This window comes from Lichenostomus cassidix, chromosome 3 (genome assembly GCF_008360975.1).
Source record: "Lichenostomus cassidix isolate B80296 chromosome 3, HeHo_3.0, whole genome shotgun sequence".
NCBI lineage: Eukaryota > Metazoa > Chordata > Aves > Passeriformes > Meliphagidae > Lichenostomus > Lichenostomus cassidix.
In genome coordinates, this window is record NC_139483.1 from 50,286,653 (window position 1) to 50,300,375 (window position 13,723).

Consider the following 13,723-nt stretch of genomic DNA (forward strand, 5'->3'; position numbering starts at 1 on the left):
CTTTTGTAATGTCTCTACAATTTATAAATTATCCCTTGTTTTTAACAATACAAGGCACTGGTTCAGGCTGGTATCATTTCACATGTCTGTCCTGGTTTTGGTCAAAGGCACAGTTAATTTTTTCAGTGGCCATGAGTGGGTGGAGCCTGGATTTATGTGGGCATGGCCAAAATCTTAATGTTATTAGATACCATCTTACATCCTTGCCAAGAATGGGGGAAGGAGACTCTCTCTTGCTTACAGGAAGAAAGGGGGTCCTTTTCTAGCGGTGGGAAAGCATGGCAGCTGGAGGGTCTGTCCACCATTATTTTTTATATTGTCCTGGGCTTTGGTGAGCATTTTGCATGTGAATCACCCTCTCTTTACACATTTTTTGTCATTACTATTGTTGCTGTAATTGTTCATTTTCTTATCTCATTGCTGTTTCCAGTAAATTGTCTTGTCTCAACCCGTGATCTTTGCCTTTTTGCCTCCAACTCTCCTCACCATCCACCTGAAGGCAGAAATGGGTGGGGCAGGGAGGGGAAGGGAGTGCCAACATGGTCTGGGTGGGAGCACAAAAATAGGGAATTCCTCTCTTAATGCCACAACAGTGGCATAGCAAATAGAATGTGTTACTACTAAGTTTAAATCTCTTTCTAGCTTTCAATCATTAAATGCCCTTAAGTAAAATCAATACAGAAAGAAATCATGAGCCAAAGACCACTTATCGCATTTATTAAGGAGAGAAAGTAAAAATGCATTTTCTTTGGTACTTTACTGGATAAGAATGAATCACTTTAATTATGTAATGCATATGATTCACATTTTTAAATATTTGAACATTTAAAAACATCATCACTGAATTACTCTGATAAGTTATTTATGGTTCGGGATGAAAGATGCTTGATTGCATATATTCTGGACTTTTAGATATCTGTGATTTCTATGCCATTTCCCCTTCAAATTACTGTGACAAGTAAAATAGAAATGAATCCTCTTACCACTGTTCCACTTTAGGATATAGAAAATATGGGACAAAATTGTGTCAAGATCTATATGTAGGTTTATATTCATTATATATTAGATTGTTTATATCAGTCATTATTGAATCATATAATATAAAATATTAACAAGATGGTTTTTAGAGGGGAAAAAACCCATAAAGCTGAGCTTTTGAGACAACAAAACTATTAATCTTTCTCAGGAAATTTTGTGAAGAGTTTTATGGGTTTTTTTTATCTAGAGTTTTTCCATTTCCTTTTTTTTTTTCAGCATTCCATCTGAATACATGCTTGCCAATTTAACCACTTTCTTACCAACTCAATACTAGGACCACACCTTGGAAGATAAAAAAAAAATTGTCTTGAAAAAACATGGCTCCTGGGATCTGGGCTATATAAACAATGGCAGGACAAATTATGTCATTCAGGTGGAGACATGCATATCAGGTTTGTGGGGATTTTTTTCCAGTTTTATCAGTCTTTTATATTTTTAAAGCCTGTTTATGTGTCTTCCTCTCCTCTTTTCCCTTGTTCAGACTACACCATTCAGAACTTTCTGTTCTCTCATTCTAAAACAAAGTTATTTGAGACCTCAGATCATTCTCACTGCTCTCTTCCAGAAGGTCTTCAAGGGATCTTAATTATTCTAGAGGTGTGATGTTCTAATCTATTTGCAATACACTTGTTGGGGTATTGCCAGTGCACTTGCCAGTGCTGCATAAAACAAAGAACTATGTCATGTGTCATGCAGGATTAATTGCTGCCACAAATACTTTCATCAGATTGGCACATTTATTGACTCTTATGATTAGACTTGACTTTCTAATTCTATGCTTAAACTGTCTTTATTTTTCATTCTCAAAAGCTTTGCACTTGTCCCCATTTTTCTGCTATTTATTTCTGTTCTTTGTTTGTTTTTTGTTTGTTTTTCCAAGACATTTGTCTTATTTGACATGAATACATGTATCTAATCAAATCCCTTCAATTTTCATGCTGACTTAATATAAAAAATATTGCTTGTGTTCTATCATATAGATTATTTATGGAACATTGCATAGGTCGAGACCAAGGCTAGATCTCTGCTGAATTGCATTCAACACACCTCTACATTTTGTTAATGATTCTAACTTCTCTCTGCATAGTTCATCATCCATGTTTGTGTTCTCTTTTCAAAAGCAGGCCACAGTAAGGCCAATATACAGAATATTATTCCTTCTCCACATATCAACAGCTCCCTTTAGCACACGGAAGGAACTTTGATTTTTTAACATAATACTGCTTCAAACTGTTGTAGCAGAGGTAGATCAGAGCTGAAGGCTGTAAAAATTTGTGCTCCACTTCACCTGTGTCAATAAACTGGTTTGCAATGAGTTTGAGTCTGCATGTTAACATTGACAAGGTAGTTCCTTCTAGGATTTCCTGATATAATAAAACCCTGACTTCATGTTTCTGCCATGATGTTTAATGGTCCATTTCTTCCCTTGCCTGATGTTTGAAATCTGATGGTCCTTCCCCTTTAAAAGAGAATTATTAGGTGGGACACAGAAGTCATTTGCTAGACTGTGTGTGTGGGGAGAAGTTACCAGCTTCTTCACTTTTGATAGATGGCAATATTTCCTTTCCCAGGAAATCAAGGTGTCCCAGTCTGACCTATATTTTAACATGCTGAAACATCTTCCTGACCGCCTGTGAGTTTATCATGAGTGTAAGCATACAGTTTACATACCAGTTCCTAGTACTGCCAAACCCTGAGTTTGTACCCCTTGAAGCCAGGAGTTTGATTTTTAAATTAATGAGGTTTGAAATAGTAAATGATAAGCCTCCATACTTATTTTTGAACTTGAATATTGTCCCAGCTTCCCTTGTAGGTAGAAAAGATCAATATATACTCATTTTTCCAGTGAAAGCTGAGGTGTTTCTGTAATCTCTTGATTTCAGGAGCCAGGGTTTTAAGAGATACTGCCTCCATCCTGAAACTAGTCGTGTAACAGAACCAAGTTCATATTTTCACAGTGAATCTTTCTCTTTGTGGTTAGGGTAGTTTCCTAGCAAAAAGACCTACTTTCCATTTAAAAAAAAAAATAAATCCCCAAGCTGTCATCCTCCCACCACTGGATTTACCAGCATAGTGTAGAGGATTTCTTGCACAATATTCTGAGCAATTCCTGGAACTGATATTTTGCAATTACTTTAACTTCTCTACAAAGTGACTTCTTAATGCATATTTCCCCCACACATTCACATAAGATTAGTATTCTCTTTTAGCTAAAGAAAGATTAAGATGATCACTGTCTTAAAGTCTTTGATTCCTTCTTTTCAGCTGTAGTTCCTCCTACAGTAAATAATACTTAGTGAATTGAATAAAGTCCCATTATTCTTTGTCAAGATACCATAGTAAATTGAGCCACAGTCATTTTCTTGACTCAAAACACCTGTTACTTATATCCTGTACAAACTGGGAAATTCCTATAGTTAGAAAGACTTTATCTTTCAAATAGGAGGTGTTATAATTCTGGTGTCTCCCTCTAAATTTAATCAGAGCAAAAAAAAAAAAAATCTGCTTACTCTTTATAAAGCCTTTTAGTGTGCAGTGTTTGTGAAACCTCTGATCTTCTTTGTCTAACACGTTTAGAATAGATTAGAATAGAATAGATTCTTTTAAATTTAATAGCTCACCCATTGTTTCATTTAAGGTGCTTTTCTTTAAATAAAATCTCTGTCTCTATAGGCATAGGCCTGCTAGTTTAAATATATCTATTTCCAAAACTACTTAATATATGTCCCAATGTGATCATTTAGTATCCATCTCAAAATTTCGATTTGATGGTGTATGCTTCAGAATAATCTACTGTCTACTGGCTTTACAGTGGTGACCCTATTTTGTCTTCCCATATAATTGAGTCTAAATTCCAAAATTATACTGTGTGGTAAATGGCTCATATTCCTGTAACTTGTGTGCTATTTGATTCAAATATTTGTAGCATGGAAATGTATGTGTATGCATTATAAACACAAAGAGTGCCTTTTTGTATTCAAATAAAGTAGAAATTGTGGCTGGAATGCTCGAGGTGTCTCTAAGCTTGTGCTTCCAAGTGTTCATAATCTGAAAACAGGTTCCTATTCTAAATCCAATTCTGGTTTTTTCTGCTGTCTTAAAATTGCCAAGCTTTGTCTCTGTCCTCAAAGAAACTGTATTAAAAATTCCAGGACAAATCAGTTTCTTGGGCTTGTTATCAAGGATAGGGATATATATAGTCACTATTAAAATCACTTTTGTAACTAATTCTTTCACAATAAGGGCACCGACCTAGCTGATGGCAAAAACCTGAAACTGCAGAGAGAAAAAAATCTGTTGCTAACATATCATGCTATTGAATTAAAATTGCTTTTCAGTTTGGCTGGATTGGGAGATTTGCTGTTCTGGACAAGGTCTGCAGGAGCCACATTTTACTCTACACATTTGGGAAGGGTGCATTAGGCTGCAATTACCAGAGCTGAATATTGAAAATCATCAACAACTGCAGAGCAGTTTGCAACATTTGGAAGACTCTGTAGACTGAAAGGAGGAGTACTTGGCTTCTTTCATTTGTGTACTTTAGATCATTGTATATTAAAAGAGAATAAGTTGGAGGATTCAAGGAGAACCATGAGCGCGGTTTTCTTAAAGGCTCAAACAGTTCTTTAGAGATATAAGCAAGCTTAATTCAAAGTCCAGTGGTGAAAGGAAAAAGGTATGGAAGTCATACAGGATAAAAATGAATACTGTGAATAATGTGCCCTCTTAAACACTTACTGTTATAGTCTTTGTTTCAATTTTCAACTCCTTTACATTTAGAAAGGGTAGAGACACATGAAACATAAAATTATTTCAATGTTTTATTCAGATAAGCTTCCAGGAAAAAAAAAGTTTTACTTATTTCTTCCTTTATTCACAGCTGTTTTGCCCAGGATTAACACTAATTAAAACAGCAAAATATGTGTTGTGAATAAGTAAAAAAAACAGTTATTGAGAATATGCATACCATATGTCTATATGTCCTTGCACCCTCCCCCTGAATACTGGAATAATATTTCAAATTAAAGGCCACAGAAAAATGTACACATAAAGTTCTGTAGTGGTACTTATTAAATATATGGAGTACAGAAAATAAACACCAAATGCACGTTCGTAGGTGAAAGTGCTTCCCAATGCTTTCATGTCTAGCATAAGCAGGACCATGTATGTATCATACATTCTTTTTCTCCAACTGATTTCACTAACTAGGGAAGTTAAGGTCTGTTTTCCTTAACCTATGCCACATAAGGACTAGACTGAGACTGTTTACTCTTACTCCTTTAATTATTTTTTTAATTTTGATATTCATGTGGTCCTCCACTTGTGGCATCATGTGTCAACTCTACTCCTTCATCACTTGTGAATACAAAGCACAACACGAGGCAAAACAAGTACCTAAGTTTGTGACAGGGTTATGTTTGAGGCCACTCAGTTGTTTACAGATAATTGACATATTTTATAAAATTTAGATATAAATAATTTCTTCCCTACATCAGAATTTCTGCACAAGTTCAGAGAAGGGAAACAGCCTGTGGAAATAGCCATTAAGCAATTAAGAAGTTCTTACTAGGACTGAAATGGGACTAGAACGCAAACAACCACCACAGTATGCAAAGTTGGGAGAAACCCTTGCAGGTGTAATTGCAAACGTTTGTGGACATATAGTTACAAGGACAAATATCATGACAACAGCTTTCATATTTTCTATTTTTTCTGTATTAATATTTTTGTTTGTTTGTTTGTTTTTGGAAGGGGAACATTGGTAATGGATTAAGAGATAAGATAATTAAGTGATGACAAAGAACAGTGAATGTAGAGTTATCAATTCACTAAAACTGATGATTTTCATCCCTAGAAGCACTCTGCTAACAGAGTATTAATGACAACTAGATTATAATGAAAAATATTCAAAAGATGTCTTTTTAAAAGCTGCTACTTAATAATCTGTTACCTCCTTAACCTTTTGTTCCTTGGAACACACTTGCTTCAAGCACAAGGGGTCTAGGACAACACCGAAATTATCTCTCCTTTTGTATGGCACAGCACTCACTTGTGTGCCTAGTTTGCTGTCCTTGCAATTCAAAAAAACTGTGTGAACAGTTTTTTTGTAAAGGGAGAACATTAAAGATGAATGGATCTCCCTTCAGAGGTTTGTAGTTATTGTATTTGACAGTAAAGCTAATCAATAAATCAAAAAGCAGGAGAGAAGTAAAGAGCAAAAAATATTAGCATTTTCATTTTACCTTAAAATTATTTTGTAGTTTGTAAACCTATGCAAAGCAAATTGCAGTGGCAGTAAGACCTCAAGCATTCATAGGACTGTACTAATATTATACTACTTCATCTCAAAAGACCTCATTTTCCTGATATTTTGGGGCTAGGCATAAACACTAGAACATCAGAAAATCTGAGTTGTGGGTAATATGTATTGAAACATTAATTTACCTATTTTGAGCTTCCAAACATCAATTCTAATAGTATATATAGATAATATTGTATTTATATATGTGTGTGCATGTATATATGCACATATACATACACACACACGTGCACACATATATATATATATATATATATTTGCCTCTGTGTGTATATTTTAACAATAAAAATTTTTTGAACCATTTTCTCTATTGGAATTTGGGTTACTTGGTTAGTAAAGCTTGATTTAAGCCCTTGTCCCAGATGACATTTTACAAGCAAAAGGATTTTGTCAAAATTATCTAAGTTTGAAAACAGAGGATTTTATATTCTGTTATTAAATATATAAAGTTCAGTAGTCATTCTGCACTGCAGATATGCAAATATAAAAGAGCTGAAATACTTTATTTGATAGTTGTCATAATAAACTAAGACACCAATCAAATATTATTTTTGTGTAGGATGATGAACACTATTTTTGTTGTTTGGTTTTGAGACATTACTGTGACACTCAACCACAAAACTATGTTATTTTTGGAACACGTGAAAAAAAGTCAGTAAGCCAACAGTATTTATTTTAATAGCCCAAGTGCTTTATCATTTGGCACACAGAGGATAAAATGAAGCTAAGTCTGTAATTCTTTGTTGCTTGGTCTATAGCTAATTAAGTTTCTTCTTGCTCATAATTATTAATCTATTTTCATGCAGCTCTCAGAAATTTCTATCCACTTGGATCCATACCATATGTAATTCTTCCTTCTTTATACCCTCAGCTGTAGAATGGTGTATAATATTTCAGTCAGTCTTTAATTTCTCTACCTGTTTGGCCTTATTTCCTTCTGATAGGAATAAAATAGGTTTGTTCTTTTGTCTGTGATTAAGTGTATGATTCTTTCCCCATTTTAAAGCATAAAAAGCAATATGATTACATGTTTTTTTCCATGCAAGTGCATGTTTTTTTGTTGTTTGAGAAGAGCTTGTGTGTCCTGGATGATATTATCTCTAGCAGTAGCTACAGTAACATCAGTTTTGTAGGACAGACACATGCTAGCTTGTCACTTGTCTTAGTCCTGGTATCCCTTGGGGGTATTTTGGATCATATTGACGTTTATTTCAGGGGCTCATTCTGATCATCTTTAACAAGGTCATAAATAACTGAGCTACTCAGCTGTGTTACTCCTCTTTCAATTGCATTCTCTTGCAGATAAAATTTTTTATGGTTAAATGTTTTGGCCTTTCTTTTTTGTTCGCCTGTATCATGCTGTATTTGTATACTTTTTTGACAAAATTGAACTGTTTTCTATTCTCCTATATTTCTCTATAATTATACTCTTGTACTAAACAAATTGGAAATGTACAAATAATGGATGGAAGCTATCTACATAAGCCCCCTTTGCTGAAAGATATTGTACTGTAAAGGTCTTTATTATTAAATGTAATTGGATTCTAACATTCAAAATAAATGTTAGACATTAAAAGGATGTCATTTAACACAATGAATAATTATGATTTCCATTTCTTTTTCTGTGGACATTTGAGAACAGATAGTATTGCTCATCCATTCAACTTTTTTTTTCTACTGCTCTCTGGGGCTTGTTCCATGAAAAGCAATGAATAGACAAATGAGTCAAGTAGAAAACCATATGACAATGCTCAATTCTTGTTCAACAAACATGTAAGTGAAAATAAGGCTATCCATTGCTTTTACTGAGCAAATACTAAGGCTTTAGATAGCACTTTTTAAAAAAAGCTTCACTGTGCTCTAAAAGTACCATCAGTGTTTGCAATACTGCTACAAAATATCTTTGGTATGTATTGTTCCTATTTGGCAAAATAGAACATTTTTTTCAGAAATGCCAATTACTTTGGAAAAAAAATTAATCTGACACGTCCCTGAAATTTATATGTTGCTGAATAGAGTAGTGTATGGTTGCTCTCATTAACTGTCCTAGATGTCCTCAGCAATTCAAAACAGGTTATGAAGTAATGATGAAAGAATTACTAGCTGAAAAATGAATTTACATAGATGTCATAAACATTATCTGTTGCGTTTAGTGAAAAGCAGATATTGCAATACACATTGGGAATCTCTACCCAAGTTCAATTTAGGTGCTCTGGATAAGTCAATTTTTGTCAAACTTTTTATAAGGTAAGGAACTATTTTGTCATCAAGCTAGGCTTGAACTCCACACTTCATCTCTACCTAAACTCAAGCGAACATTGCATGGATTGTTGCAATACTACTACTGCCAGAATTAAAACATTAGAAAAAAATAAAACAATCTCCATCCTCCTGAAGCTGTTATAATGATTTCAGATGCTGTGTACAAAAGAGCAACCTCCAAAAAAGAGAAGCTAAATACGTGCAAAAAGTCCTTTAGCTAAACAATTTTTAGACTTTTTGTTTGTTTTCCTTATCTCAGCTGTAAGCTGCATCCTTGATGTCTGATGACTACATACAATGAATTCAGCCTGAATTTCTGAGAGTTGAAGTTACATTTTCCCATGCCACAGCATTCTGTTTTATGTAGCAGAAACTATACAAAGGACAAGATATCAAGACTTCAAGTCATACCTTGAGTGAAGGGAACACAGTGGCATGACAAAAAATAGCTTTATTATAATTTTTCGCTTGTTCTTTCCTTTCTTCTTTTAACCTTAGGTATTATCAGTTATTGAAAAGAGCAAAAGCCTTACACCTTATCATCTGATTATAGAAAGCTACCTAGACCATTTTGGCACCACATTAAATTTAGGACAGTTTTCAAAGTAATTTTGAAACCCTAATTTAGTTATCTACTTCACTTCTTGTCTATGTCAAAATGCATAAAAGCATGATCTTAAAAAATAATTTATACATAACAGTCCATAACCATTTTTACACATATTATAAATAAGCAAGCAAAAGTGGTGACTAAAATTCCTGATAAATAAGGGCAAGAATTTAATTTAATATTGCTAAAAATTTAATCTAATTCATATTAAATGCCACATTTGAACTTCTCTACTATTAATCTTAAATAAGAATACAGAGTCCATTAAAGCCCATTTCAAATACAGCCTTTGAATACAGAATCCAAAGTATGTATGTCATTATCCTATTATACACAAGAAAAGATTGAGAAATGGCACATGAAAAAAAAAACCCCTATTTGTGTTTCTCCTGTGAAAACGTACCCCCAGCCTGCCTTTGAAAACACTTGAATATTACCATTAATCTAATGAAACAGGTTAATTTTTGAGATAGTCTCAGAAGAGTCTCAAGAGAAGTTGAGAAGCATTTTCAACATATGATGATTTCCCCTCTCAAAAATACCAATTGTTGATGTGACATTGTCTCACTATCTGTGGAAATTTTTCATGAAACTTTGGTTGAACTTTGTTTCACTGTATTCCAACTTCTGCTTTTGTATAGTTTTGTTTAAAAATTGTGTTTTTTTCTTATTTAAATAATTATATTTAAAAGATACATATAAATAAACCAATAAATCATTTTTATGAGTAAACACAAATAAAATTTATCTTATTTAAATTTTCAAATTAAAAAATGTTATTTTGTACCAAGCAATATTTTTTCTAAAGTGAAAATATGTTTCTGAAGTGAAAATGCATTTTCTAATGCAATATTATTTTTTAAGGGAACATATTTTGAAATGTTCACATTTTGAAATTTTAATTGCTTCTGAGAAGAAATTACCTACATAGTTCTCAATTGGTTCTTGAACACGTGCTTAAACTAGAAACTCCTCATAATGGGAACAGTGAGAACCCTACCCTGAACACCTAAAAAGCAATTTTTTTCTGCTTTTTTACCTATTTGGTCACATCAATATCTTTGGTGTTATGTAAGTACTAAGAAAACAAATAGCTTTAACCTCATTTTTCAGTGCTTCAGTATTTGTTTCAATGAAACAATACCAGTGTTTGCTGATTTTATGCTCATTTTGTAAATCTCTTTTCTAATATTTTTCCTCATTTTCACACTTAATTTTCCTCAGCCTTCTTGTAGTGTGATTTAGGAATGAAATATTGACAGTGTTATGCATTCCTCAGCATGCAAGGACTATCATACATATTTTTGAGTTTTTAATTATTTATATGTTATACTAAGCAGATGCTCTTGACTGTGAAAAAAGGTGTTACAGTACTGAATTTTGAAGACACTGGAAATTGCAATTTTCGCATTAAAAAAAAGGTCGTTCAGATTTGACCTTGGATTTCACAATGCTTTAGCATTTAAGGCACCTTTTAGATTTGAAAGAGAATTGTCCCCTTCTTTAAGCAATGGCAGTTAACTGCAAATGAGTCCATGCAATGCATTGGTACTTCTCTTCACTAGTTAGGGTAAAGAATTTAGGTGGTTATTTTGGAATCAGAAAACATAAAGTCTTCCAATGGACATCCTTCACAAATTTGTCCTTTGTCCCACGTCCGATGGATCTGTCTGAACATGCTCTTTACTGAAATCCTGTACACATTACCATCACACCAAAGAGCTTTGTAGTTTAAATCTCAGACTTCAATACCTGGACACTGAAGGAATGACAGGATTTGTGACTACAACAGATAACCTGCTAGATTAAGGACTGAAATCTGAGAGGCATATGCAGTTCATTATACACGGAACAGTTGAGAAATGATCACCATCAGGGAGAGCAAACAAAGTAGTGCCTTGAAGCTAAGTTGGAAAGATAGCAATGCTGTTAATAATTAATTCTCCCTGTTGTGTCTGGCATCCTGCCTATGATAGCAAAAAATCCAATAGGATATTGCTATATCCCCCAGCTCATACAAATCCACCAGGGGTGCACTACGGCTGATCTGTTGTTGCCAAACAGTACAAAATTAAATCAAGAAGTGCTGTCAGAGGCATCCTCCCTCTTCTCACAGAAAGCAATCAAACGTGGGAGATGGGCAAGTGTTGAAAGCCCTAGCCTAAAGTTGGAAAAATCTATCTATTGCAGCAAGCCTGCTAGCGATTGTTAAATCATTCCAGATAGAAACATAGCTGTGCCTTGCCCTTGAACTTTCATCCTTTTCTGTTTTGGTTTTGTTTGTTTGTTTTTAATTTAAATCAAATTTATCCCAAGCCCTTTTCAAATGGAGAGTCAAGCTATACCACAGTCTTGCTAAAACAATCACATATACAAAAGCAGAAAAATTTAATATGTTTACATAGCTTGAATCCTTTGATCTCGTTCTATAAAAGTTTATATAAAGGGACATTTCAACAGAAATACTGCGTGATGTACAAATATGCCCCCACCCTCCTCAAAGTTAAGTTCTTCATGGTCTTTAATGTGTTTAGACCTACAGTGTGTATCTAAATTCTGTTATCTAGATTTTTAGGAGCGCATTACAGAAGAAATCACAGAAAAAATAAGGGACAGCAAAAAAAAAATAAAAAATCATAGAGTCATAGGACCACATAATAGTTTGGGTCCAAAGGAATCTTTTAAAATCACCTATTCCAAACACCCTGCCATGGGCAGGGAGAACTTTTGCTAGACCAGATTGCTCAAAGCAATCTGACCTTGAACACTTCCAGAATGAAGCTTCCAGAATGAAGCTTCTCTGGGCAGCTTGCTCTTAAGTGTCACCATGCTTATCATAAAAAATATCTTCTTTATGTCAGTCTAAATCTATCATCTTTATGCTTAAAACAGTTGTCCCTTGTCCTGTTACAACAGGCCTTGGTAGAAAGTGTCTCTCCAGATGACAGAATTTTTTTAAGCTTAGATCCATAGAATACGCATCAAAGACCCTGACGTGTATTTTTCATGTAGTGTTATACACCTTTCAAGTTTAGTTCAAATATTTATTCTCCTAGAGGAGACTCAATGTCTTGGGCATGGGAAGGCTGGGTGTTTTAAATTACTGCATCAAATTTTTTTGTTTATCCCTAAGCAGAACATTATCAAAAATTGCTGGTATCAGAAATGTCTCTTATTCTCTCCAAGTGGTTTAATTTCAAATTGATTATAAATCTTCTTCTTCTAATCCCTCATCCATAATAATTCAATTTAATGAATTAGTTCAGAGGTTTACTTTTAGACAAAAATCATTGTTCCACTGTATTGATTGTTCCAAAAATTATACATTTTTATTGTCTTTTTAAATTCTGCAACTGTCTTGGATTAGAAGCCTTTTTTCTCTATGAGTACACTTTTATGAAACAGAATTTATTAATTACTAGGCACTAATCAACTTTTCTATGCCTATGATCAATAGCCAGTGATTTCCACTTTCTTCCTGAGAAACAAATATCTGCTTTCCATTGCTTACACTCCATTGCTTTGATTACTTTCCTGAAAAGTTTCTAGTCAATATTACTTATATAGATTAATATTGAAGCCTTATGCTAATGGAAGAAAACATATTAGTCAAACGCTGAAGATAATTGCTATTTACAGCATAATGCAAGTGATACATAAAGATGTTTATGCCTTATGAAATCAGTTTTATCATAGTAATCCCAAATTTAAAAATTGAAAATAATTATACAGATCAATTTCAGGTTGGACATTTTTTTTCATATTTTTATCTTTGAACAAGTGTGTCATGTATTTTATTTTACTTAGACTCATGACACTGTCCTAGTACCAGCCACTATATTTTTGTTTCTCTTATAGTGCTTGGAAAATCCTTAAAAATGTGTGCAATACAAAAATAATTTAAAACTATTTAAGGAAGAAATGCTGCATATTGTTCTGGTACTCTTTGAGACTGACAGGTTCAATCAATCCTATTCTCTATAGTGCTATTAAGAGTACAAACAACTAATATCTAAAAAGATGGATATTTTTCTGTAACGATTGTAAAATTCACAGTTATTCAGGCTGATTCTCTTACTGTTTATGTGTGGCGCTGCATGCCCGAAACAGCCAAAAGCCCCAACGCTGCACCGAAAGGTGATCAGCTGCGCCGAGACGTGCGCCGGGCGCACCGGGGAAGTGGAGCATGCTGGTGCACTGTGGAGCTTGGGGGACAGAAGCTTGCCCAGAAACAAGGTGGAGCAAAAGAAATGCAGGAACACAGTCTGGGATTTCCAGGGAATTTATTAAGGTCCACAGGTGCAGGTCTGGGGATGGCGAAGAGGGGTGGAAAGCGGGGGACGGCGAAGGGGCAGGAAAACCAAGACTGCGAACCCCAAACAAAGGGGTGCAGAGGATTAAAAGGGAAGGGAAAAGGGGAGTGGTTAGCTCCTAAGAGCCAGCCAGGGAAGGCCAGAGGGGAGGAGATAAGGAGGGGAAAAGGGGTTACAACC